The sequence below is a fragment of the Sorex fumeus genome, unplaced genomic scaffold (genome assembly GCF_029834395.1).
Source record: "Sorex fumeus unplaced genomic scaffold, SorFum_2.1 ptg000044l, whole genome shotgun sequence".
Taxonomy (NCBI): Eukaryota; Metazoa; Chordata; class Mammalia; order Eulipotyphla; family Soricidae; genus Sorex; species Sorex fumeus.
In genome coordinates, this window is record NW_026606101.1 from 3,709,849 (window position 1) to 3,734,607 (window position 24,759).

Consider the following 24,759-nt stretch of genomic DNA (forward strand, 5'->3'; position numbering starts at 1 on the left):
GAACTCTGGCTGAAAGCCATTCCTGTGATACCTGCGCCAACCCCCCGACCCCTCCCTGGACTTCTGGGGTGCTGTACCCATACCTCTGTTCTCCTCCCTAGGAGCACTAGGGCAGGATAACTCCAGTCCTCTCCCCCATCTCCCACACCGGCACGTTCACAGGCCGTGGGCTGGGTTCAGACTTTCTGAGCACGTGGAGAGCTGTACTCAAGGTTCCCTTCTTTTCTCTCCTGATCACTGGCCAGCACATCACCCCACAGCCCCACTGCAGGTGCTGGGGCTCCCCCGACAGCTGCTGCCGCATGCATCCTGTCTGGGCCAGGTCCCCTCTACCCCCGCCTCGGCGGGTTTCTCTGAGGGCTGCCTGGCCGGGAGCAGCTGTTGATTCGGATTTTCATCAGGACTTGGATAATTAAAACTCAAAGCTCTTCAGACATTTGCGTTCCATTACATGGAAGAAGCAGCTGTTCTGATTTGGGCCGGGGAGCCAGGGCCTTGTGTGGCGAGCTTGGGTTTAGGCTTGTGGCGTCTGTAGATGCCCTCCCCTCTCCTCTCCCAGACATGCATGCTGGGCGGATGGCTCTCCTCCCCACTCACCCCTGCACCCCTCACCGGGCACAGCTACCCAGCCCTGTGTCCAGCCCCAGGACTGTGCAGCTGACACTTGACTCTGCAGGCCACAGGGCAAACTGTACAGCTTCCAGATTCAGCTCTGCCCTGTCCAGGCTGTGTGACCTTGAGCAGGTGACTCACCCTCTCTGGGAGATGCACGTCTCTTGCTCCTGTCCTTGAGACTTGGACCTTGGACCTGCGTCCAAGAAGTGTGCAGAGGTCCGAGTGCCATGTGAGACCTCTCATGGGCTTCCTCTGGAGTTCATGCACTGTGGCTGTACCCTGAAGCTCTGTCCGCCACAGCTGAGTCATTCCAAAGAGGAGATAATGCCTGGGGGATGAAGTGTGAGTATGTGTGTGGGTGAGAGTGTGAGTGTGTGAGCATGAGCACATGCGTGTACCTGTGTGATGGTGTATGCATGTAAAAACACAGCCAACTATGCCCGTGTGTGTGCGTGTGTACACATTGTGTGTGGTTGTAACAGTGTATGAGTGGACATGAGAGTGAATGTGCATATTTTCTTGTGTGTGAATGAGTGTGAGTGTATGGCTACGTGTGTGAGAATATGTGTGTGTGAGTTTGTACATTGCTGTATGTGCATGTATGTGAGTGAATTACGGTAGACGTGTGTGTGTGCTGTATGGGTGTATATGAGTTTGTGTGTGTTGTATGGGTGTATATGAGTTTGTGTTGTATATGTGACTTCTCATGAGTGTTTTTGTGTGTCTGTATGTGTGTGTGTATGTGTGTGATACCATCTGTGTGAGTGTAGCTAAGTGTGTGAATGTATGTGTGTGAGTTAATGTGTATGAGTATATGTGCATGTTTTTGTGTGTGAATGTCTCCAAGTGTGTGTGAGGGAGGGAGGGAGGGAGGAAGGGAGGGAGAGAGAGAGAGAGAGAGAGAGAGAGAGAGAGAGAAAGGAGAGAGAGAGAGAGAGAGAAGAGAGAGAGAGTACACTTACAGGAAGCCACTGGGCTGTTGGACTTTGTGCTCACCAAGCACCTGTCTTCCTCACCCTTCTGTCTCAGAAGCTTGTACCTTTCTCTCCTTGGGGGGTGGGGGCAGTAGCTTCCGCTCCTGGAATTGGCCAGCTCCCTGCTTCCTGGACACAGAGAGGTCTGGAAGAGCCAGCTTGCCTCCATCTCTGTTGGACCTCTGATTTTTCTCTCCACTCTTGTGGTGGACTTTGAGACATGTCAACAGCAAGTTTCTAAACACCCCCATGTGCTCCCCCTCAAGTGTGTGTATGTGTGTGTGTGTGTGTGTGAGAGAGAGAGAGAGAGAGAGAGAGATGTGTGTATGCACACATAGGCACCTACAGGGGACCTTTAAGTCCCTATTCCTAACAGTCTAAGGTTGCCCTGAGCAGGGGTGGAAAGAGCCCCGCCCGGGGCACCTGTTCCATCAGTAACAATAGTGGCAATGTTGGCAGTGCTGCCATTCTTTCCTGGGGACACGCTGACAGCCTTGCTGCCTCCCTGCTGGGGCTTGACACACATTGTTGAATTCCACTCCCTGCTATCACACACACAGTCTGGCAGGCGAGCCCCAGTGCCTCCATGCTGAGGAGGAAGGAGAGAGCCTCGGAAATGTGGAGGCTTGGCTCCAGGCTCTGGATTCACGGGCGCCGTGAGCGAGGCTGGAGCTGGCTCTGTGCTATGTAGTACTGGAGCCCTCACTCTCTGCAGTGCTCCCGTGCACCCCCCTGAATTCCCTCCCCAGGCCTGACTTCCCACAGCCCAGGCCTGAAGATCTGGAAGGTGCTGCCAAAGGAAGGACCCTGCGCCATGGGGCATGTTTTTCACCATCTCTGTTTGGTGCACCGAGTTCCAGAAAAGCACCCGGGCAGTTGAGTGGATCACTTCAGAGTTTCTTTGAGAAGATGTTGGACTTTTGGCTGCCCAAGCTTCAAGCTTACTGGGGTGGAGCTCGTAGATGGGGTCAGGCTCACCCAAGCGACTGGCTGGGGTCTATGATCAGGAGAAGGCTGGGGCCAGGTAAATTCAGAAAGTGAGGAGCTGAAGGGTGCAGAGGGGACCCAGGGCAGGTGAGTGATGGGAAAATCCGAGCAAGGCTGGGGCTTGATCAGCAAGGGAGGGCAGATCAGGTGTGGTCCTGTAGGTAACTGCTACATTTAAAAGACAGCAGGGTCAGAAGGAGGCGCGTGGTGGGGTGGAGGGTTGCTTCTAGGCTGCCCCGATCTGCTGAGGCAGCTCTGGCTATCAAAGGGCATGCGCCTGCCAGACTTCTTTCTTTCTTTCTTTCTTTCTTTCTTTCTTTCTTTCTTTCTTTCTGCTTTTTGGGTCACACCTGGCTTATGCACTTAGGAATTACTCCTGGCGGATCTCAGTGGACCATATGGGATGCTGGGAATCAAACCTGGGTCAGCTGCATGCAAGGCAAATGCCCTACCCGCTGTGCTGTCGCTCCAGCCTCCCACTAGACTTCTTGAGCACCCCCTCTTCCCTTCCATGAGGTGCCAAGAAGAGATGGCCACTGGTCGTTGGAGAGACTTACCACGCATGGTGGTCGGGGGTAGTATTTCTATCTCCTGTACTTCTAAGCGCATATGAGTGTGAATGAAGGCCTGACACAGAGCAGGGCTTGGGATAATGGATGTTTGGTGTGGGGAACCGACAGAGGAGCTGGGGAATGAAGAGCCCAGTACTCAGACATATTGGGGAGCACCTCTCAAGCTGCTCTGATTTTCCTGATTTGAGAGTTCTCAAAATGTGGCATCCCAGGAGGCAGCAGCTCTGACCCCATTGGAATGGGGAATACGTTAGGGATGCACATTTGCAGACCCTGCCCCAAACTCTACTGCTCGAGAACTTGAGTAGTGCGTGTGATTCTCGAGATGATTCAGGTTTGATTCAGAACCTCAGCCTTTGGCCAATGACACTGGAAATATGCTGTCTTTAAGGAGTGAGGGAACTTTAGGCGGTGTATGGGCAGTGTTCTTTCAAGACTACGGGAACTCCTGGAGGAAACTTTTTTCTTTTCTCATTGTTGTCCCTTCTTCCAACAGTTATTCAGAATCATTTTTATCTAGGAGAAATCCAAGTTGGTTCCTGGAGCCAATACTGACTCACCTTTACGGGTCTTGGTTGATTGTATTTTTAGTTTCATGGTGTGTTAATAGCAAATAAAGATAGGTTTTTCTGTCTTGAGGAGGGGGTGTTTAAGTGAAGAAAAAGTAAGTTAATGACTTGAAAATTAGTACAGTGGGAGGGTGCTTGCCTTGCATAATGCCCACCTGGGTTTGATTCCTGGTAACCCATATGGTCTCCTGAGCCCTCTAGGAGTGATCTTTGAGCGCAGAGGCTGGAGTCAGCCCTGATTACTGCCAGGTGTTGACCAAAGACCCAAACAAAACAAAAAATGAGCCATAAAATAAGTGAACTGTGCTTGCCATTACACCAAGAATTGTTCAAACACACACTGGAGAGTGGGTAGTTTAGGAAATGAGCTTTGCAGCCTGTAATGCTTCCCGGATTGGGTTTTGAGTCTTAGCGAATGTTCTCAGGGTAAGTCTCACCATTTTGGGGGCTCCTTTGAGAAAGGTGCTCTCTTCTCTGTCATCTGGCCTTCATGATTCTCTTATTGTGGGCAATAGATCACCTGCCTTGGGTTCCCTCAGAGGATCTTTTAGAAAATCGTCACTCCCCACCCAAGGACAGTAGACACAAGGGCCAGGAATATTGCCCCATAGTTGGAAACCTGTCTCATGAGCTGGAGGAGAAGGCAGCTGGAATAGAGAAGGGATCACTAAGTCAGTGATGATTGGAGGAATCGGTAGGGATGGGAGATGTGTGCTGAAAGTATAGGGCCAAATGTAATAGCCTCTCGGTATCCATATTGCAAACCATAATACGCCAAGGTAGAGAGAGCATGGGGGAAAGTGTCTGCCATAGGGGTAGGGGGAGGGTTGGAAAGGGGGGTATACTGGGAACAATGGTGGTGGAGAATATGCACTTGTGGAGGGATGGGTGTTCAATTATTGTATGACTGAAACTCAAACATGAAGGTTTTATAACCATATCCCACGGTGATTCAATAATTAAAAAAGAAAGAAAAAACATGATCACTCCCACCTCTGAACAGTGGAGGAAGAATCCAGAACCACTGCCCCGCAGACTCATATGACCTACAGGCACAGCTGTGAGATTGCAGCAATTTTTTCCTGCTTTGAGTCTCCCCAGAAGCACAGGTCTGACAATTTGGTGCTTGAACTATAGCTCTGGGAACTGGTGACAAGTGTCCAAATCTCCTCAGTGTTTTCACCTCTCCTGGCATCTTAGAAGCCCATTCCCTCAGCAGTGAAGTGCAGTGAGGGCAGCATGTCTCTGGAGTCTGAATGAGCCTCAGTGAGCAGCTTTCTAGCTGTAAAGTTCTCTTATACATCTGCTGTTTGAGGGATCTCAGTCTTCTTGGCTTTGAGTCCAGAGCTATGTCACTTACCAAACCATGCTGGCAAAGAGGTTGAATTACTTGTGTGGGGTTGGGCATAAGCTTGGGCTTCTGTCTTGCTTCAGTTTTTTATGTATGTGGGCTTCTGGACATCTCCTTTGCCCTAACCAGAACCCCCCCAAACTCATACACATGGTATAAGTTGCTGGGGGACCTGTCCACTCAGCCTGCTGATCAGACTGGTGTCAAAGGCTGTTTTATGCACAGAAACCCCAGCTGTCTCAACTCACTACATGCTCTTTTAGCCCAAGATCTCAAAGATTTGTAGCCCAGGCTAAATTGAAAACAAATGCACAAAGAGACAGTCAAGAATAATATTGGTCAGAGAGATAGTATTCAAGACACTTGCCTTGAATGTGGCCGACTCTGGTTCAAATCCCAGCAATATACATGGTCCCCCAAGCACCATCACAGGTCACTCCTGAGCAGAGCCAAAATTGTCCTTGAGCACCTCCAGCTGTGGCCCCTAAAGTAGCAAAAAAAAACCCTCAAACCAAAAACCAAAAAAGAATAGTGACAGAAATAGCAGTTCCTGGGTTGATTTTATATCGCATTCATCCACATGCAACCATTGTCCTAAAATGGCATTTTAATGCCACAGGCACTGCTGGCTCAAAGGTCTGGTTGCTCTGCAGCTGGTGGAGCTCAGTGGGGCATGAGGAAACCAGGCCTCCATCCTGGGCTCTTGCCCTTTCCAGTTCTGCTTAGGTGACCTTGCTATATCATTTACCCTCTTTGACCTTCAGGTTTCTCAAAACTGAAATGGGGCTGGAGTATACAGGCTCCTGGGGCTGTTTGAGAAGGATGGAGAGGAGCTGAATGGTGATGGCTTGTCATCCAGATGGTGATGTGTCAGCCTGTTCCTCTCTTGCCTCTCAGGGACCATTGCTTTGTCCTGTATACCTAAGATCTCTGTGTGTCTTTTAGCTTAGCGTTTCCCGATTCATGGAGCCCTAGCCCAGCTCAGAAGACAGGCAAGACCCATTTTTGTATATAGCATTCTTTGGGTTGTGTGTATTTGTGTGTGTGGGTTACAGAGAGAGGGAGAGAGAGAAAGAGAGAGACACAATTGCTATATCTCACAATGGTATTATTAAAGTTATGGTCTGAGAATTTGCTGAGACGTCTGTTGCTATTACACCTCTGTGTTACTGTTTTTGTGTATTGAGCTTAGTGGGCTTTTGTGCTACTTTATCTTTTAATTTGTTGTGCTCCTCCCGGGCATCAGTATTACAGAGTTTAGAGGTGTTTTTTGAGGTGTTTCACAGCAGTATATGTGGTTGTGTGCTCCAGAAGCTCCAGGGTTCGTAGAACTGGGATGATTCATGGCCTGTATTCCTGTCAGGGGGTCCCAGATTTTTCAGCCTGGAGACCGGCGTACCTGGGTGTTTTGCTGGGTTGGTATCTCTTCCAAGATTAGTCATGAAGCAGTGAAGCTAGCCTGTTTACATGGTGGAGACTGTGCACCACAGTGTTCTTTGAAGCTGCAAATGGATTCAAGGAGATAGCTTAGGGGTCAGGGATGCCTTATATATGCAAGGTCTGATTTTGATCCTTGGCACAGCATGACTTCTGGGCACCCCTTGAGTATCCCTGGGTATAGCCCTGGAGATTCCTGGGGACCAACAGGTTTGGCCCTAGTGGGCCTAGTGAGCATCCCTGAGTCTGTCCACTGAACCATTCAGCCCTATTGGTTGAATACCATTGGGAATGATCTCTTTTCCCCTGAGCATTCTTGGGAAGCTACCATTCCCAAAATAAAATTGCTTGGGAACATCATTAGTAAGGATCTCTATTTCTGGTTTCCCAAAACATTTTACTTTTTTGTGTTTCCTAGTTTTGGCTTTGCAAGTTCATATTTCATGGGCCCAGAAATGCAAGTGATATAGAAAAGTCTTGATTTGCAGGTGCAACTCCCGTCTGCCACAAGTTTACCAACTCCTCCTGAACCCCAGGTTGGCATCAATCTTTCGTAGAAGGGGCAGAAATAGGGTATGGAGGGGTCTCCCTGAGTCTGTTGTTGACTGTCAGCTCAGCTCAGACACTGGTCACAAGTAGGTCCTTCCAGCATAGTGAGGAATGACCACAGGGGGAGATATCTACCTGCCTAACACAAAGAGTATCAGGGAAGGCCCCCTTGGGAAAGCCTTGATACTCGAGAGGATAGTGATGCCTTATTTGTCCATCAAGGACAAGGACACGAACATGTAAAATACCACTGTATTCTTAGGGGCCCTTAGACTAGATTATGAGGTGGGTGGTGGCTGAGAAGGGGGCGTTTCTCTTTGGGGTATTGTCCTAGATGTAAAGGCCTTCCCAGTGGTCATTCCTTTTAGGAAAGCAGAATTCTGTATGCACATGTTTAGCTTGCGACAATTTCATGAACCCTCTTCCTGGACATGTGGGAATGATTCAGGGACCCTCAAAGGGATGCTCAGCATCCTCCTCCAAACCTGGGGGCAGGACTGGCACTCGTCTTGACATATCTGTGGAGCATCCAAGTGGACACGTCAGGGCAAGTCTGGAATAAAGGCCTGAGATAGAACAAGGGCATTGAGGATAGTCAGTGCATTGATGGATTGAGATCCCTGAGAAAAGTGAAGAAGATCAAGGACTACACCCTGAGAAGTCTAACCTCACGAAGGGGGGCATTTCGGTCTGCCCTTCACGCCCTACCGAGGCCACCAGTTGCCCCCCATGAGCGGCTCTCCAGCACGGCCACGACTCCAGAACACAGAAACCAATTTCTTAACTATCTGACTTTCAGTGGAAATATTTCCAGGGTCAATTGGTAAAATAACAGAAATCCAAAACCAACATTTAATTCTTGAACCCAGCTGTAGAAAGCAAATCACTTCGCAATGCTTTTTCAGCATGTCTGATTGGGGGGGGGTAAAAGCCCTCCCGTTGATCGTCGATTTGCTCGAGCAGGCCCAGTAACGTCTCTATTGGAGACTTTTGTTGTTACTGTGTCTGGCATATCGAATACTCTCGGTAGCTTGCCGGGCTCTCCGAGAGGGGCGGAGGAATCGAACTCCGGTCGGCCATGTTGGCCGCGTGTAAGGCGAACGCCCTACCCGCTGTGCTATCGCTCCAGCCCCATTTTTTTTGATCGTCGATTTGCTCGAGCGGGCCCAGTAACGTCTCCATTGGAGACTTTGTTGTTACTGTGTCTGGCATATCGAATACTCTCGGTAGCTTGCCGGGCTCTCCGAGAGGGGCGGAGGAATCGAACTCGGGTCGGCCGTGTTGGCCGCTTGTAAGGCGAATGCCCTACCACTGTGCTATCGCTCCAGGGGGGGGGGGGGGTAAACTCTAAATAATAGTGGTGGATCTTTTATTGAAACAATGAATCTAATCAAAGCAGATAGAGTGTTAACTAGAATTCATCTGCCTCACAGGGACGGGGAGGGGTGGGGGGTGGGGTTTTATTGGGGTTCTTCATGGTAAAAAATAAGTATTGGTAAAGGGAAATGTGTTTGATATTTGCATGACTGAGACCTAAACCTGAAAGCTTTGTAACCTTTCCCACAGTGATTCAATTAAAAAAAAAAAAAAAGAACAGCAGGTAGCCCAGTCTGGATGCCAAGAAGGAGTGAGGGGAAGTGCAAGCCAGGGAGAGTGGGGCTGGAAGTTGCAAAGGAGGTTGGAACTATGCACTGTGTCCAGTCTGCAGAGAGGAATAGTAGGAAGAGGGCTGAGACCTTGAACTTTGGATTTTGTGGGACAGAGGTCATGGGTGACTTGGGAGAGTGAAGTTCCATCTCTTGGGGAAGGAGGCGCCTGATTAGAGGGGATGCCGGGTGCAGTGACCCCACATAAGGCACAAGGAACATTGCAGTTCTCCAGTTTGTCTAAGAGGGCGTGGAGACACGGTGAGCTCAAGCTCCGTATCAGGCCTCCAATATACTTTCACCTTGAAAGCAAAAGAGCAATGAGGATAGTTCCGGAAAATGGGGAAGATGAAAAGACGAGCTAATTCCCACCTCTCCTGTCCCTTGCAACAAAAAATGTTTCCCATTTCCAGCTCCCACTCCCACTAGGCCTCTCTGTTTAGGGACTACTTGCAATGCGAGCTCAGGCTCATTTTTAGATTTTTGGATTGCTTTTCTCACTTAACACTCCATCCCCAGAGTGTTTCAATGCTGTCTCTTTGCCACTGCAACCTCAGTAGTTAAAGTGTGCAGGATCTCATTAGGACCAGTTCCCAACCTCCATATTTCCTGCGGAGTCTGAAACTAATGAAGGGAATGAAGAAAACGTCTGTAAATATTTTGTTGTTTTGCAAACACAAGCACTCTTAAATCCAGTTTAATGATTGCTCAGTTTAATTAAACACTCTTGGTCTTCCTCGTTACCCACTTCTCTGCACTGATTACTACCCTGATAGGAAAGGAAACATTCAAATGTGCCTTTCAGGTTTCCTTTATTATTTTTTCCTTTCTCTTGTTTCACAAATGTGATAGAAGCTCCCTAAAGGGAAGAACCATCCGTTTCTTTTTGTGTGTGCATTCTTGCTGGCCCCTGTTGCTTATTTTATCTTTTGCTTGGGATACAGGTCTCAGATCTTTTTATGTGTGGGACCGTGACTTTATTTTCTCCTCTTTTTACAAATGTGTCAAGATACTATCTCCAGGCTATAACATTTAAGTGTACAGGGTAGTGAATTTTGGTCATTGTATACCGTCACACAACCATTCTCTACCCATCAAGGTGAGAATTATTCCTTCACTCTAAAAAGTTTCCTTTCAATTCCTTGCAAATCCATCCCTCCTGACCCCCATCACCTTCTTTCCATTCACTACTCCAGACAACCACTTATCTGCTTTCTGATACGATGGCTTTTACATTCCTACAATTTTATATAAAAGGAGTAATATGGCATATAGTCTTTTGCACTTGCCTTTCCACTTAGCCCGCCTGTGCAAGAGTCATCCGTCTTTGTGCATGTATTAATATTTCATGCTGAGTAGTGCTTGTGGGGAGGATGTCCCACAATTTGTTAAGCCATTCACATTTTGTTCCCTGCCTCTGACTCAGCGTGCTCGCTTTATTCATCCTCAAATCGCAAGTGGCAGAGACAGCTGAGAGCACGTCTTTTCCTGTGTTTCTGATCCCCTCGGACATTCACAGGGTTGCTACACCACCTGTCCCCATGCAGGCTGCCACTCTCTTCTGTCCTGATCACAGAATGGTGCATTCCTTGGCTGGGTCTGGACTTGTGAAGTTAGCGGAGAGAGATGGGTAATTACCTATGGTCCCAATTGTTCTCGGAAGCGCCTGTGATAAAGTGTGAGTGCTGAGTCAGGCTTACTACTGGGAGGACTGGCACTCAAGAGCCATGGAATGCTTCTGGACCAAAGAATCCTGAGTCAGTGGACACATTGGGCCTCAGAGAGCAGTCCCACTTTGGGGGGACAGGCATTCTTTTTTTTTAATTTAGATTTTTATTAGTGAAACACCATGAGGTAGAGTTGTAGATTTACAAATTTTTGGGCTTGGGTTTCAGTTATACAATGATCGAGTACCTGTCCCTCCACCAGTGCCCATTCTCCAACACCACTGATCCCAGTATCCCTCCCCCCCGCCCCCCCCCAATCCCACCCTGCCTCTGTGGCAGGGCATTCCCCCTTGTTCTCTCTGTCCTTTTGGGTGCTGTGGTTTGCAAAAGAGGCATTGAGTGGTAGTCATGTTCGGTCTAGGGTCTACTCTCAGTATGCATCTCCCTTCCTGGGAGGATCCTCCCAACATCCTTTATTTGGTCCTCCCTTCTCTATCTGAGCTGCCTTTTCAGTGGGACAGGCATTCTAAGGTCATCCTGCTCCCTTGGAGTATTAAATCTCTGCAACTTCAGTTCACATACTTTGATTTCTTTGACTTTTCTGGTGTTGAAGATTGATGAGATACTGTCTGCAAAAATGGTAAGTTCAGGGTTTGGCACCTAGTGGGTGTCATAAGATAAGGTTTGTGGCTTAGCTACTCACCCTTGCCAGTTGACAATCCCATGTCGCCCCTGACTTATGATCTTTTGTGGGGAATGTGGCTCCCAGCCACACTCACTCTTGGGCCTCTGAGCAGTGACCTCCTAATCCCATCACAGTTAGTTTCTCATGGTCTCCTCAGAGCTATCTCAGGCAGTGCGCAGTCACAGAAAAGGAGAAACACTCCCAGAATTTCCCAGAGACATGGCTACTACTCCTGTGGCCCCCCGCCCTCAGCCTATGTCCACTGCATGGCCACACCAGATGTCCCCCTGTGTCTTGGCTTAGAGCTCTCGCTCCAGGCCTCTGTGTCATGGACAGAAGGCGGCATTCATTTCATTGTCTCCCCTTTGCTCCTTGCATCAGCCTTGGTCATTGAGACTGAAGAAGGGCTGTCCTTTGCCTCTTGAAATCTGGTCTTCTCTCGCATTGGGTCATAGCAAGAGGAAAGAACAAGAGAGAGGTTGAGGCAGAGTGCAGAGGTGAGGGCACCATCTTTTTGGGGGTTCCTTTTCCTTGGTAGCAAAACTGCCTGAGAGCATGTACTAAGCCCCTGAAAGCAAGTATTGGTTTTTCTCCATCTGAGTGAACGCCCCCATCCCCTCAAATCCCCAACAAGTCTCCTCAACGGGGGGGGGGTGGTCTCAGCCCTGAGTGGAAATTAAGGTTCGTCTCCTTCTGGAAGATAGTCTCAGACTGGCTAACTGCAGCAAAGGGAGAGGTCATAAAGTGGGGGATGGCAGGGCTGGTGGGTGGGTGCAGGGAGCGGACCCCACACCAGGCCTGTGGTGTTTTCCTTCATCTCCAGGTGTGGCTAAAGGTTGGTCTAGTCAGATCAGTTGGTATTTGTATGGCTCGGTCTATGGGGACAGAGCATCCTGCCAGTTACTTCTGAGAGAAAGACTGAGCATTTGGTGTTATTTATGCCGGGCTGTGTCCTTGGTGAGCAGGAAGACCCCCCAGGTCTGGCCTGAGGCCTGTGGAAAGGGTGGGTCTTTGCCATCAACTGGTTCCATGCGCACAGGCCTCAGATGAAGCGCCATGTTGTCATCTGTGGGCTCAGGGCCAACTTCTTGGTCCTGTGAACGTCCTTGGGCACACGAGACTCACCATCCTGTCGGCCTCTCTGGGATAGAGGAGCAGGGGTTTCCCATAGCCACTCTGCTATGGAAGAAAATCTGCTAGTGGGAGATGGAAGAGCAGGTGAAGACTTGGTGCCTGAGTCTAGATGGGTAGAAGGTTCTAGAGTCAGAGATAGAGCCCTGAGTCTCTGCGGGCAGCCACTCTTGTTAAGGAACAGGGAATTCACTGCATCCAACCTGCAAGGGGGGGGGCACAGAAAACATGCAGGGTGAAATGGGAGAGGGAGCCCCTAAGCACTGTCCCCAGCCAGCAATCAGCCTCAGCTCTTCCCCACCAGCTGCACAGCAGTCCAGGGAGCTGGTGCGCCCACTCAGTGGGTTCGAGGGCTCCAGCCCCACCTGCAAGCCCCTGAACTGTGGCTGTTTCCTGCCTTTGGGGTGGCTGGGGACCCAGGGGGGAGGACAGCAAGTCTGGCTGTGTCTTGGCATCTTGCAGGTTAATTACTCTAACTTGGCTGAGTTCTTTCTTTGGTAGCAAATTGGTCTTTGTGAGGAAAAAAAGTGAAACAACTTTTAAAAACAACTGCCACTCATTCGTAGCCAGCAGCAGGGCTGCAACACGTGGGGTGAAGCGGCCTTGGGACACGTTCTCCTTGTTAAGTAGCAGGGCCATCCACTGCTTCCTCAATGTCCGGGCACCCTTGGGAGCTGGGAGCAGGGCAAGGTGGCTCTCCTCCTGGGATGCAGCCCCGCACCTGGGGCCTCACACACCGAGCCGGAAGGCAGCTTGCAGGGCACCTTCGAAATGCTCCAGGTCTGCTCCGGGAAAGAGACCCTCAGGCTTCAGCCAGGGCCAGGCCAGGTCTGAGGAGCGTGTTTGAGAGCCCAGTGCCGCCTGCCAGGGGCACTGCTCAGCTGGGCCATAAACTTTTTAATGGGAGCATAGAATTTTGAAGCACATTATACACTGTGGCTGGCCTCCCGGCGAGACCCTCCATAGGCGCAGGCTTGTCAGCCTGGGAGCTGTTCTCTTTGAGTTCCTACGAACCAGATGTTAGCAACGGCATTGGCATACAGAGCTCTGTCGTTTGGACCCGGGCCGAAGTCACGACTGCTTCTGTGTTCTCAATTGCACCTCCCTTTGCCCCTCTTTATTTCTTGGTTTATTAGGTCCCTGTGCAACATATTCACAAAGTAGGTCATTTCAGTGGTGGGCAAAGGGTTTGGGTCATTAGAAAAGAAAAAGGGGCCCAGAGACCATGTTTTGCAGGCCTCTAATCAGGTTTGGGGCAGTGTATGTGTTTTTTTACCCCCAAACTCTCTGCTTTGTAATATACTCAAGGAGCACCAAAGGTATACTGGAATCTATCTTTCTCCACTTTTACTATTATCACCACATGGCCTCCTCCATTCACCTGCCCACTTATTCCTTGTTATTATTAACATTGTGGCCTCCTATTAGGGACCAAATTGCCTTGGAGTGCCCCTATGTTGTCAGTACTCTCCCTCTCCTTCAACTCTGGGGCTTTTTGTTTTATTTGCAGTGTGTGTGTGTGTGTGTGTGTGTCTGGACCACATTCAGCAAGGTCCAAAGGCTCTTCCTGACTCCCTGCTCATGGTTGACTTCTGGTGGTGCACAGGAGATCGTATTGTGGAGCTGGGGGTTGAAGTAGAGAGTCAGATGTGTGCAATCCCAGTACCTCTGCTCCTAAACCATCTCTCTGACATTCCCCTCAACTCTTGGTCAATGCTGATCTGTTTGCGTTTGAAGTTCTAAACTGCCTGGAATCCGGTATTAGGTAGCTTTTTGATTCATTTAACAGGAAACATTTGATACTGGTCCGACTCTCTGAAGGTCTCCAGAGTTTGTCCCTTGATCTTGCTAAGTAGCATTCCTATTTGGCTTTATAGCTGAGTTCTAAGAAATCTGGGACTTCTAGAGGTGACTGGCACTGGTTTTATGGGTGATTCATATTTATAATGGGCTGAACTTTTGAGGAAGAGAGGGAATTGAGTGCTCATCACCCTGTCTTCTTTCGACCACAGTCTAACAATAAGTCGGGCACTCGAAGTTTGTCTACAGGTGAAAGCTCGAGCTCAAGCGGGCCCAGTAACGTCTCCATTGGAGACTTTGTTGTTACTGTGTCTGGCATATCGAATACTCTCGGTAGCTTGCCGGGCTCTCCGAGAGGGGCGGAGGAATCGAACTCGGGTCGGCCATGTTGGCCGCTTGTAAGGCGAACGCCCTACCCGCCGTGCTATCGCTCCAGCCCCCTACAGCACCCGGTATTCCCAGGCGGTCTCCCATCCAAGTACTAACCAGGCCCAACCCTGCTTAGCTTCCGAGATCAGACGAGATCGGGCGCGTTCAGGGTGGTATGGCCGTAGACAGGTGAAAGCAGGACTTTTATTTGGAGATCTTGAAATTGCAATTCAAGAGTCACCCACCAGACAATATCTGAAAGTGCCCCAATGTGGGAAAAAATCCAGAGCTCATGTGGGCAGAGCTGCCTTCTCTACGGTTGGTACTGGTTGCTGAAACTTCTGTGCCTGAAAATGGAGTCTGGTGGTTCTTGGAGGACCATGTGGTGAGTGGGATTTAATGGGGCCAGCCACAGGCAAGACTAGCACCTTATCCCTAGTATTTATCTCTCTGGTCCATGAATGGAATTCTTTAACAGTGGAAAGAAAACTGTACATAAAGAAGGGAGGCTGCATGTATTGATAGCGTTCTTTGTTCTAATTGTCTACTGACCTGGTTTCATTTTGGTTGGCCTCTCTGTCAGTTTTTTTTTTCTTTTTGGTTCACACCCGATTATGCACAGGGGTTACTCCTGGTTTTGCACCCAGGAATTACTCCTGACGGGGCTCAGGGGACCATATAGGATGCTGGGAATCGAACCTGCATCGGCTGTGTGCAAGGCAAATGCCCTACCCGCTGTACTATTGCTCCAGCCCTCTCTGTCAGTTTTGACTCCATGATTTCTTAGTCATCTTTACACTCCCTTAAAATGGTCTGCTTTGGCCAAAGATGGTGCTCAGCCTTTTGAAAAGGTGTCATCCTTCTGCTTCATTCTCAGAGCTGTTTCTAGGAGATACAGGGGTAGTATTAGATTGAAGAGGGTCACCTAGGGTTTAGCCACAAATCTCTTTCCTGAGGAAGGAAAAACAATCGTGGTTGTGAAATTTGTCAAGGGAGTATGGAGGATGGTTTTACAAATGAAGATAGATGTAACCATCCAAACAAAATGGAACAAAGAACAAAAACTTGCAAATCTACTCTGGTACTATGTTTTAGGAACAGTGCAGCTCTTACAATAAGATACAGCCTGGAATGTAGGGAAAATTCGACATGCAGACAGTAATGAATGCATTCCAAATTATATATCAGATAGAAGCATCTCATGTCTAGCTTAGTGATCTCAAATTTGGTCAAATCAATTACCCATTCTAGTTTCAAAGTTAGCAGGCCACCCAGGTTCTAATACTTTAATCAACTAGAACTTGAGAGAGGAATCCTAAAAACAAGAAAACATAACCACCTCCACACAGCAAGATCCCATTTCAATTCTACAGCCAGTGTTATTCTTTGCTGTAAATTATCAGAAATATTGACCTTAAAGTCTGGGAGCCCCATGATGGAGATATACACCATGGAAAAGTAGAATGAAAATTACTTTTGTGATGTGTTATTCCAAAGAAGAAACACTGGTATACTCACTACCAGGTGTAGCAGAGTGAAGATGAGGCCTTTAGTTGGGACCCTATTGCATTATGATTGGTGTTCTTATAAAAAGGGAACTTTTGACATAGTGACAGACTTTCACAGAAGGAAGATGGTGTGAGGTCACATGGGGTGGAAACCATGTGTATCTGGAGGCCATGAGTGCAGTGATGCATATAGAAGCCAGAGAACGCTAGAGGTTTTGAGCACTTGCCCAGAGATGGTAGAGAAGGCATGCAGGGCTTCTCCTTCACAGTTCTCAGAAGGCACTAAGCGTATCCCCACATAGATCTGTGCTTTCTGAATTCCATCCTCCGGAAATGGTGTGGCAGTAACTTCTGTTGTCAGATGCAGTGTGACTTCGTTAGTACAGCATCCAAAGAAACAGCATTCAAAGATTCCTATTTATGGAGGGCTCATTCTGTGTGTGGTGTGGCTTAATGTGTCTTACATATATGAGCTCATGTCAATTTTCACAAACAAAGGTACAGACTTTCCCAAGCCAGCTAGCTAATATAGGACAGGTAGGGTCAGGGAATATAATCCAGTGGAGAAGGTATCTGCCTTTCCTTCAGCTGATGCAGGTTCTATCCCCAGCACCACATAAGTTTCTGGAGCTTCCAGGCACAATCCCTAAGTGTACAAATAAGCCCTGAGCATCACTAGGTGTTGCCCACAAATCAACCCCCCACAAAAAAGGAGGTAAGAGAGTTTTAAAGTTAGTCTCCTTCCTGGGGCTGGAGAAATAGCACAGCAGGTAGGGTGTTTGTTTGCCTTGCACGCGGCTGACCCGGGTTCAATTCCCAGCATCCCATATGGTCCCCTGAGCATCACCAGGAGTGATTCCTGAGTGCAAACCCAGTAGTAACACCTGTGCATCGCTGGGTGTGACCCAAAAAAAGCAAAAAAAAAAGTAAGTCTACTTCCCGAACTAATCTCTAACATTACCATAAATTAAGTCATATTCAGATCCATACTCATTATGATATATTGGTACTGTTATATTTAAAGGCCCCAATCAATAGAACAGAGAGACAGTTTAGTAATCGTCCAATAGATATGTAAAATTTTAATATATGATTATTATCAAAGGAGTAGATGGATTTTTCAATGGTGCTGTAATGATAATCAAAATACTTTAAAAATAGAGTTAGATTCATATGCCACATTGTACATTAAAATTATTTCTAGGTGAATTATAGATTAAAATATGTTCATAATTTAACAAGAGAATCAAAAGATAAAACAGGTGAATATTTCTTCTGCAGCATCAAATACTAAAGCATTTTCAGGAGGCAATTCTGTCTTAGTGGAGAATATTTTAGATATTTTATTTTAAATTCCTTACTGTCAGTAGGGTAAAATAATTCTGAGGTTAAAATAAATAACATGTTTATAATTAAAATATAGAAATAGATTCATTTCTTGAGTTCTACCATATGTTAGAAAGGATATACAGTCCAATCATAAAATGTGTGAAGTATTAGAACAGTCAATTCATAAGTGAAGAAATGCCAGTGGCTAGTTGAAATTATGAAAAGCCATTTAACCTTACCTGATATTCAGAGAACTTAACTTTAAATCAATAGCACTCTGTGTTTCATAAATTTAAATTGACAAATTAAAGAAGCGAAACTTATTACTGGTGAGGATTTGGGAGAAGTGAGCAACTTGACACTTTTTGGAAACTGCAGTGTTAATTGGAACCATTGTTCTAGAAGGTTATTTATCTGCACATACAAAATTATGCATGCCTCTTGACCCTGAAAATTTAATTTTCAGAAAATTATTCTAAGGAAATAAATAGGGATATATCCAAGATTTATCTCCTCGCTTTATAAATAGTAAATTATGAAAACAACAAGAGGAAATGCTATGGATTGCATTGTAGGATTATACCATTAAACTTAGGTTTTAGACGAACTTTTAGTGGCATACATTTTGCTATAGTAATGTAGTGTTGTTGTTTTTCTTAATTTTAATTTTCCGACCATACCTGGCAGTGCTCAGGACTTACTCTAAGCCCTAAGTAACTGATCAGTCCTGGCAGTGCTTAGGGAGTCATATGGAATGCCAGGGATCCAACTCAGGTCAGCCTTGTGTAAAGCAATCACCCTACCCACTGTACTATTATTCAAGCCTCTATGGTAATGTTATTTTAATAACAGGTTGTAATGCTTTATTTTCACTCTGATGCCTATTTTTCTTTTAAGAAAATAAAAATTTATTGGTGAAAAATATCTCAAAATTATAGATCATGGTAGGAATTGCATTGACTCTCAGAAAGTGAGTTTAGAAGGGATTGTGTTAATTTTTCCAAATTATTAGCAATAAATATATTTTAGAATAAAAATGAATAAGTCCTATATATAAGTTTCTGTGTATAGAAATATATGATGGATGCTCTGTATAACATTTCAGATATTAATTACATAACAATATCATGTTCTCAAATATATTAATGGGTACAAGTAGGAACTTTGAATATTTGTGACATTAGTATAATCAGAATAATCATTACTTAATATCTACCAACAGTGATAACTTGTTGCAGTATATTTTTGCTAAATTACGGTTACATTTTATAAGCACTCTACTCCTAATGACCATAGCAAAAGATAATATATATTTTTATCTCTTAAAAATGTGCCAGACTTTTTTCTAGCATCTGTTTATTTTTTCCTTTAATTGCCCTAAGACATAATGTACGTATGTGTGTGTAACAAAATACATAAAGTACATAAAAAAGAATTTTTGGAGGAGGCACTCTGACTGTAGAAATTTTCCTTTGGTGGCTGATTTCAGAGAAGACCTACTGTTCTATAGTGTATTCTATCTCAAACTCCTCCTTCTCACTGATTTTTGAGCGTCCCAAGACTTCATGGAGTGAGAGTGCTTTTCTCTAGGTTCAGATCTGTGTCTGACCGCTCATGCCTCTTTTGCTTCTGGAGCAAACTGTGGAGCTCTTGGGGACACAGAAGGAATCTTTTATCTGTTCCCTCAAGGAGCCTCCGTCAACAACTCAGTTCTTACTAAGTTTCCAGTAAGACAGTGGTGGTATGTTACTGCCTTAGATAAACTTTATTATTTACAAAATAATAAAGATATGGTCATGGAGAATAGGAAAACTGCCATGGATTCTATCATGGACCATGTTAGAGCTTTCCAGCACTTTCCAGTTGCACAGACTCAGCCCATCAGGACTCTGCTGCCTAGAGAATCTGACGAAGCTTACAGTCCATGAGGGTAGTTTTAGTGAATCCAAGTCCACATATTCCCAACTCCCAGCTGGGCAGCAGAGTTCAGGGGGACTTCCAGGGGCTGTGGACTGAGTGTGCTCTGGTGATGTTATCTGGGGCTTCTTGTCCAAAAGATGTTCAACCAAACCAGGGATACAGGGATGGAGGGAGGGGAATAAAGAAGCCAGCTGTTTAGTTTGTGATGAAGGCTTCCAACATGTGGTTGAGGTTTGGAAAGAACTGCCAGGGAGAAAGGAAAAGGGGTGAAGTGGGGGAAATTCACAGGAGTCCCAAATGCCAAAGGGCCTCCGTCTGTCGTAGCAAATGGGAAAATGTCTGAATTAACAGCATTTTGCCTGAGCTCTAGACAATAGCAATGTTTTCTAGCAGAGCTGTTGAATGTTTTTCCCTCCAAGGAACCATCCACAATGCTTGAATGGAAGTAACTGACGGTTTGGTGGGAAACATGGGCCTGGTTTCCCAAGGTCCTTTGCTGTAGCTATTGGAGGTCTGGAGTTAAGCAGGAAGTGGGGGGGGGGGCACATGAGAGCAGTGGCTGCTGTCCCTCAGGGGCCAAGCTTTGCCCTGACACAGATAGCTTTGGAGCCCTCCACACTTCATTTCTTTTTTTAGTCTTTATTTTATTTTTATGTTTTTTTTTTTTTTATTGGAGTGATAGCACAGTGGGTAGGGCATTTGCCTTGCATGTGGCCGACCCAGATTCGATTACTCCGTCCCTCTAGGCGAGCCTGGCAACCTACCGAGAGTATCACGCCCACACTGCAAAGCCTGGCAAACTACCCATGACATATTTGATATGCCAAAAACAGTAATAACAAGTCTCACAACTTGTTGTGAGATATTACTGATGCCCGATTGAGCAAATCGATGAACAATGGGAGGACAGTGCTACAGTGCTTTTTTTTTTTAATTGAATCACTGTGAGATAGTTATAAAGCTGTTCATGATCAAGGTTCACCGCTATCACTCCAGGCTTCCTTACCATCCCACCTCTCTTGGGACTATGCTCCGATCTTAACTTTTCAAAAATTACCAAAATAAGTTCCTCCTACCACAATTGGTGAAGCCTTCTGTTTCCCCCCGGTTTTCCTTTCATTGCATTTTCTTTTCAGAGATGAGGGATTGCAGGTAGAGTTTTGGGAGTAGTCCTGGGGCATTTGGGGGATCCAGAGAAATGGAAGTTGAAACTATAGCTTGATATGTATATGTACTGCACTAGCACTGTAGCACTGTCCTCCTGTTGTTCATTGATTTGTTCAAGCGGGCCCAGTAACATCCCCATTGTGAGACCTGTTGTTACTGTGTTTGGTATATCGAATACGCCACGGGTAGCTTGCCAGGCTTTGCTGTGCAGATACAGATACTCTTGGTAGCTTTCTGGGCTCTCCAAGAAGGGTGGAGGAATCGAACCTGGGTCAGCCGGGTTGGTCGCGTGCGAGGCAAACATAGCCCCACCCACTGTGCTATTGCTCCAGCCCATATATATAGATACACACATATATATATATACTCATTTCCTATGTAGTATGAATGTTATATGTAGTACAGATTATTTGTGTGAATGCATATATACTGTGCAGAGGTATATTATATATGTCTATATCCTATAGGAACATATACTCTGAAATTTATATGCCTTTATATGCATACTTATATGCAGATTTAAATGTTATATCTTGAGGGAGGAAATCCTGCCCCTCCTTCTCTTCTAGGCTTATTGACTGCTCTGATAATTAAACTGATGAGAGAGATGAACAGGAGAACTTCAATATAATGATCTACCAATGGGAGCCGTCTCAAGACACTATACTCAAAGGGAACACTGTACAGATCCCCACTGGGGCTTCTTTCCATCCTGGGCTCAGAGAAGGGGCAAGGGCAGGGACTGGGCCTTCAAAGGGGAAAAGTCAATTCATAGGAAGAAGGAAGAACAGTCGTTTTGTGGCCAAAGGCCTGATGTGTCTAGAATAGAGGTGAGTCTTCCTGATATCTCAAGGAACAGCTGTTCTCTTGATACAGATCCCTTATCTAAATCCTCTTAGGTAGGTGAGAGGCAGGTAAGAAACTTTCTGAAGCATGTTGGCTCTCTATTGTCTTCTGTGTGAAGTAATCTACATGACAAAGGAGCTCATTTTGAGATGGAATGTTCTCTGTGTGTATTTCATTATTTAATATGTAAAAAAAGATATGTACTATTGATGACCCAAACTATATTGCAGTTTCTACTTGTCTAGATCCCTAAAATTGTATAACTGAGTAATATAAAAATACATACTATAGTCTATGAACCAAGAATGCATATAATAGAGATGGCATAGGTCTCTGACACACACAGATGTATATTCATAGTTGTGTGTAGTTAAGCCATCACTAGCTGCCATAGTGTGGAAATTATTTGCAGGAACACAGGTACTATCCTCGAATCAAAAATTTGCCATGACTCAGTACAGAAGAATATTTGCCCTGAAATATTATTTATGAATGTACATGAAAGGAATTTTATAGTTTCCCCCCAAGTTTGACCATAAACCTAGAGTTTATGTGATAATAAGTGAGATTTTGTGAATTTGAAGGAAACTCTTTAAAATGTATTGCTACTAGACAGATTTCACTTTGCCTGCTACAGGGGATGCTGAAGTTTCTAGTCTCTGTCAAAAAAGAAATGGCATCGCAATTATTGTTTTGAAGATGCAGTCTAAGGACAGCACACACAAGTGATGGAGGATGTGGGGATGAGATGCTGTCCAAAAGATAATAAAGACGAGTTATTTCCCTGGTTTGCACATGTTTGTGGTCTAGCAAATTGATAGAAATGTATTGCTTGTGATTTCTTTTCTTCTTTCAAATAAATAGTATCTTTTCCAAGTTGTACTTTTCCCCTTAAGTCTTCCTTCAAAATTATATAACAGAGTAGTATGAATAGTATGGAATATGAGCCATAATTCGTAATTCCTTCAGAATTATGTAAACCTTGGTGCTCCTGGAGTCCGGCTCCAGGACAGTATTGGTACTTTAGTCTTCTCACACGTGAGGATGTTGACAGTGTCAGAGTGAGGAGGCTGGCGTAGGGGGCCCACAGGGTCTTGGCAGCTGGGCAGAGATCATCTGTTGGCTGTGACTTCACATGTGATTGGGACATGGTTTGACTGCCCCGTAGGTGGCCAGTGACCAAGGCTATGGAAGACTTGAGGCTCTCTCTGCTGCCAGCTCTCTGCATCTCCTCTGTGCTTGCCCACTGGAGACCCCAGACCCCCTCCCCCAACTACTGGACAAGTGCTTAGATGTTTGCTTGCTGGTGGCAGGACAGCCTTACAGTTTCAGGGGGTACCAGGAATTCCTTCCAGAGATTGTTCCTGTCTGCTTCTCTGCTTGGTGGGTGCTGCTGATGTTCCTTTTGCTTTTCACCCCTGCAAGCTCTTAATACTTCCTGTGGGGTGCAGTGCTGGAGTGATAGTACAGTGGGTAGGATGCTTGCCTTGCAGGCAGTGGTAACCAGGTTCCATCCCCAGCTTCCCATATGATCCTCCAAGCATTGCCAGGAGTGATTCCTGAGCTTAGAGTCACACTACTGAGCATCATTTGGTGTAGTACCCATATCTGTCACTGTCACTGTCCTCCCGTTGCTCATCGATTTGCTCGAGCGGGCCCAGTAACGTCTCCATTGGAGACTTTGTTGTTACTGTGTTTGGCATATCGAATACATCACGGGGAGCTTGCCAGGCTCTGCCGTGTGGGCGAGATACTCTCGGTAGCTTGCCGGGCTCTCCGAGAGGGGCGGAGGAATCGAACTCGGGTCGGCCGTGTTGACTGCGTGCAAGGCAAACACCCTACCGCTGTGCTATCGCTCCAGCCCATCAGTTCCCTAATCAGGCCCCCATATAAAAACCAAAAAATACACACTTTCTGTGTGGTGCTTTTCCATATGAGGACTGGCCCCAAAACCTCTGAGGATGAACTGGAGAAACAAATTAATGCAGCCTGCCCTGCTGTTTTTTTTTATTTTTATACATTTTATTTGCATAAAGTAGTTCACAATGGTTCATTACAGGTAATATTCAAACACCCACCCCACCAGCGAGCATCTTCCCACCACAAGAGGGAAATGTGTGAAGGTTGTAGTATTTGGGTATTTGTAGTATTTGTATTTGTAGTATTAATTTAATACTAATTAGCATTAGTATGGGCTAGAATGTAAGAGTAAGTGTAAGTGTAGAATGTAAGAGTGTAGAGTGTAAGAGTGCATTTGCGGCCATGCACTCCAGGAAGTACTGCATCGATCTCTTCCAGAAGCTTTAGTTTATAGTCTCTGGGTCTTGGCTGTTGATGAGATTACATGGCGCTGGGGGCAGTTTGTGGGTGTGACTGCCAAGCTCCTGGAAAACTGGGAAGCTGGGTGGAGGAGGCCCAGTCCTGATCCAAGCAGGCGTGGAGATCTTGGCCACAGGGCCCGGATACCTGGGTTCCTCTGCCGCCTGTCCTGCTGTTGAGGTGAGCAGGTCTCTGGTACCCGCTCAGGCATCCCTTATCGTCCCTAGGATCATCCCTTCCTACCTCCTGGCAGCCACTGACTTTCCTAGAATGTCATCGCTGCCTCTCAAGTTATGCATGTCTCTCAGGAGTAAGGCGTATGGTGTGTAAATTTGTAGCACTTGCAGTGGGACCAGTTTATCTTGCGTTCTTTTTTGTCAATGGCTGGAAAATAGTCCCCATAACCTCCATATTCACTCCTTCACGTTGTTGTTGTTTACTTTGTTTGAGTTTGAGGTGGGGGCTGGAGATGCATCTGAGTCTGTGCCATCAGGCTTCTCACGAGCGCTGGTCTTGATTCTGTCTTTTGCATTTTTTTCCCTTTCCCTGAAATCCTTTCTTAACCCACAGATCTGTCATGCTGTCCTATTGTCTTTTTGGCATATGTTAGTTTTTCTTTTCAGCTTTCTCTCTCATTTCACAAAGAGCTGGATCTCTTTGTATCCCATATATCCAGTCAGCCCAATGATTTTTTAAAAAAAAAAACATTCTTAAAATCCCCACATTGCATCATTTTTAGAGATCTGTAAGCTTTCGTAAATTTGTGTTTGTTTTTTCCACTCTTTTCTATTCTTATCCATAATAACTTCTATTTTTTGTCTTGTAAGATATATATATGTATATGTATATGTATATATATTTTTTTCTCTCATTGCATTTGTGGAGATGGGAAAGAAGAGAGACACCCCCAGCCTAAAGTAGGTCCATTTATGAAGGCAGTGTTAGCTAGTAGGCATTTCCCTTGTTGGTTGTTAAATATTATGCGTTTATGAGCGTGGGAAGGAACATACCTAATCTACCTCATTCATTTCTGGCTCATGCAGTTTAATGTTTTGTTCTTCTCACTTAGAACAAGGGTACAATAAACCTGGTCTTTTGTTTGCATTCTAAAATCCATTCCTGTTTCTTGTATATGATGGTGTTAATTTTACAGGGAACCCTTGTTTCCAGTTCTTGGAAGTTGTTCACCTTTCCTGGTGTTTCTATGGGTACTGCAGGGAGGGCTTGCATGTGGCTCTGCTGAACTTCCGGGCAGATCCGCTCCAAACAGAACGTGACTAAGCCAAGGTCATACTGCCAGCTGGTGGCAGCACCACCT

General features: G+C 46.1%; 1 protein-coding gene and 1 non-coding gene across 17 annotated transcripts in view; one reads left to right on the plus strand and one right to left on the minus strand.

The window, feature by feature from the left end:
• Window positions 1-24,759, plus strand: part of PTPRT (protein tyrosine phosphatase receptor type T) — a 1,141,641-nt gene that overhangs the window by 266,902 nt on the left and 849,980 nt on the right. The gene's annotated exons all lie outside the window — the stretch shown is intronic.
• Window positions 14,421-14,539, minus strand: LOC130030796 (5S ribosomal RNA). The gene has a single exon (XR_008793480.1). It is a non-coding gene; the product is annotated as a 5S ribosomal RNA (ribosomal RNA).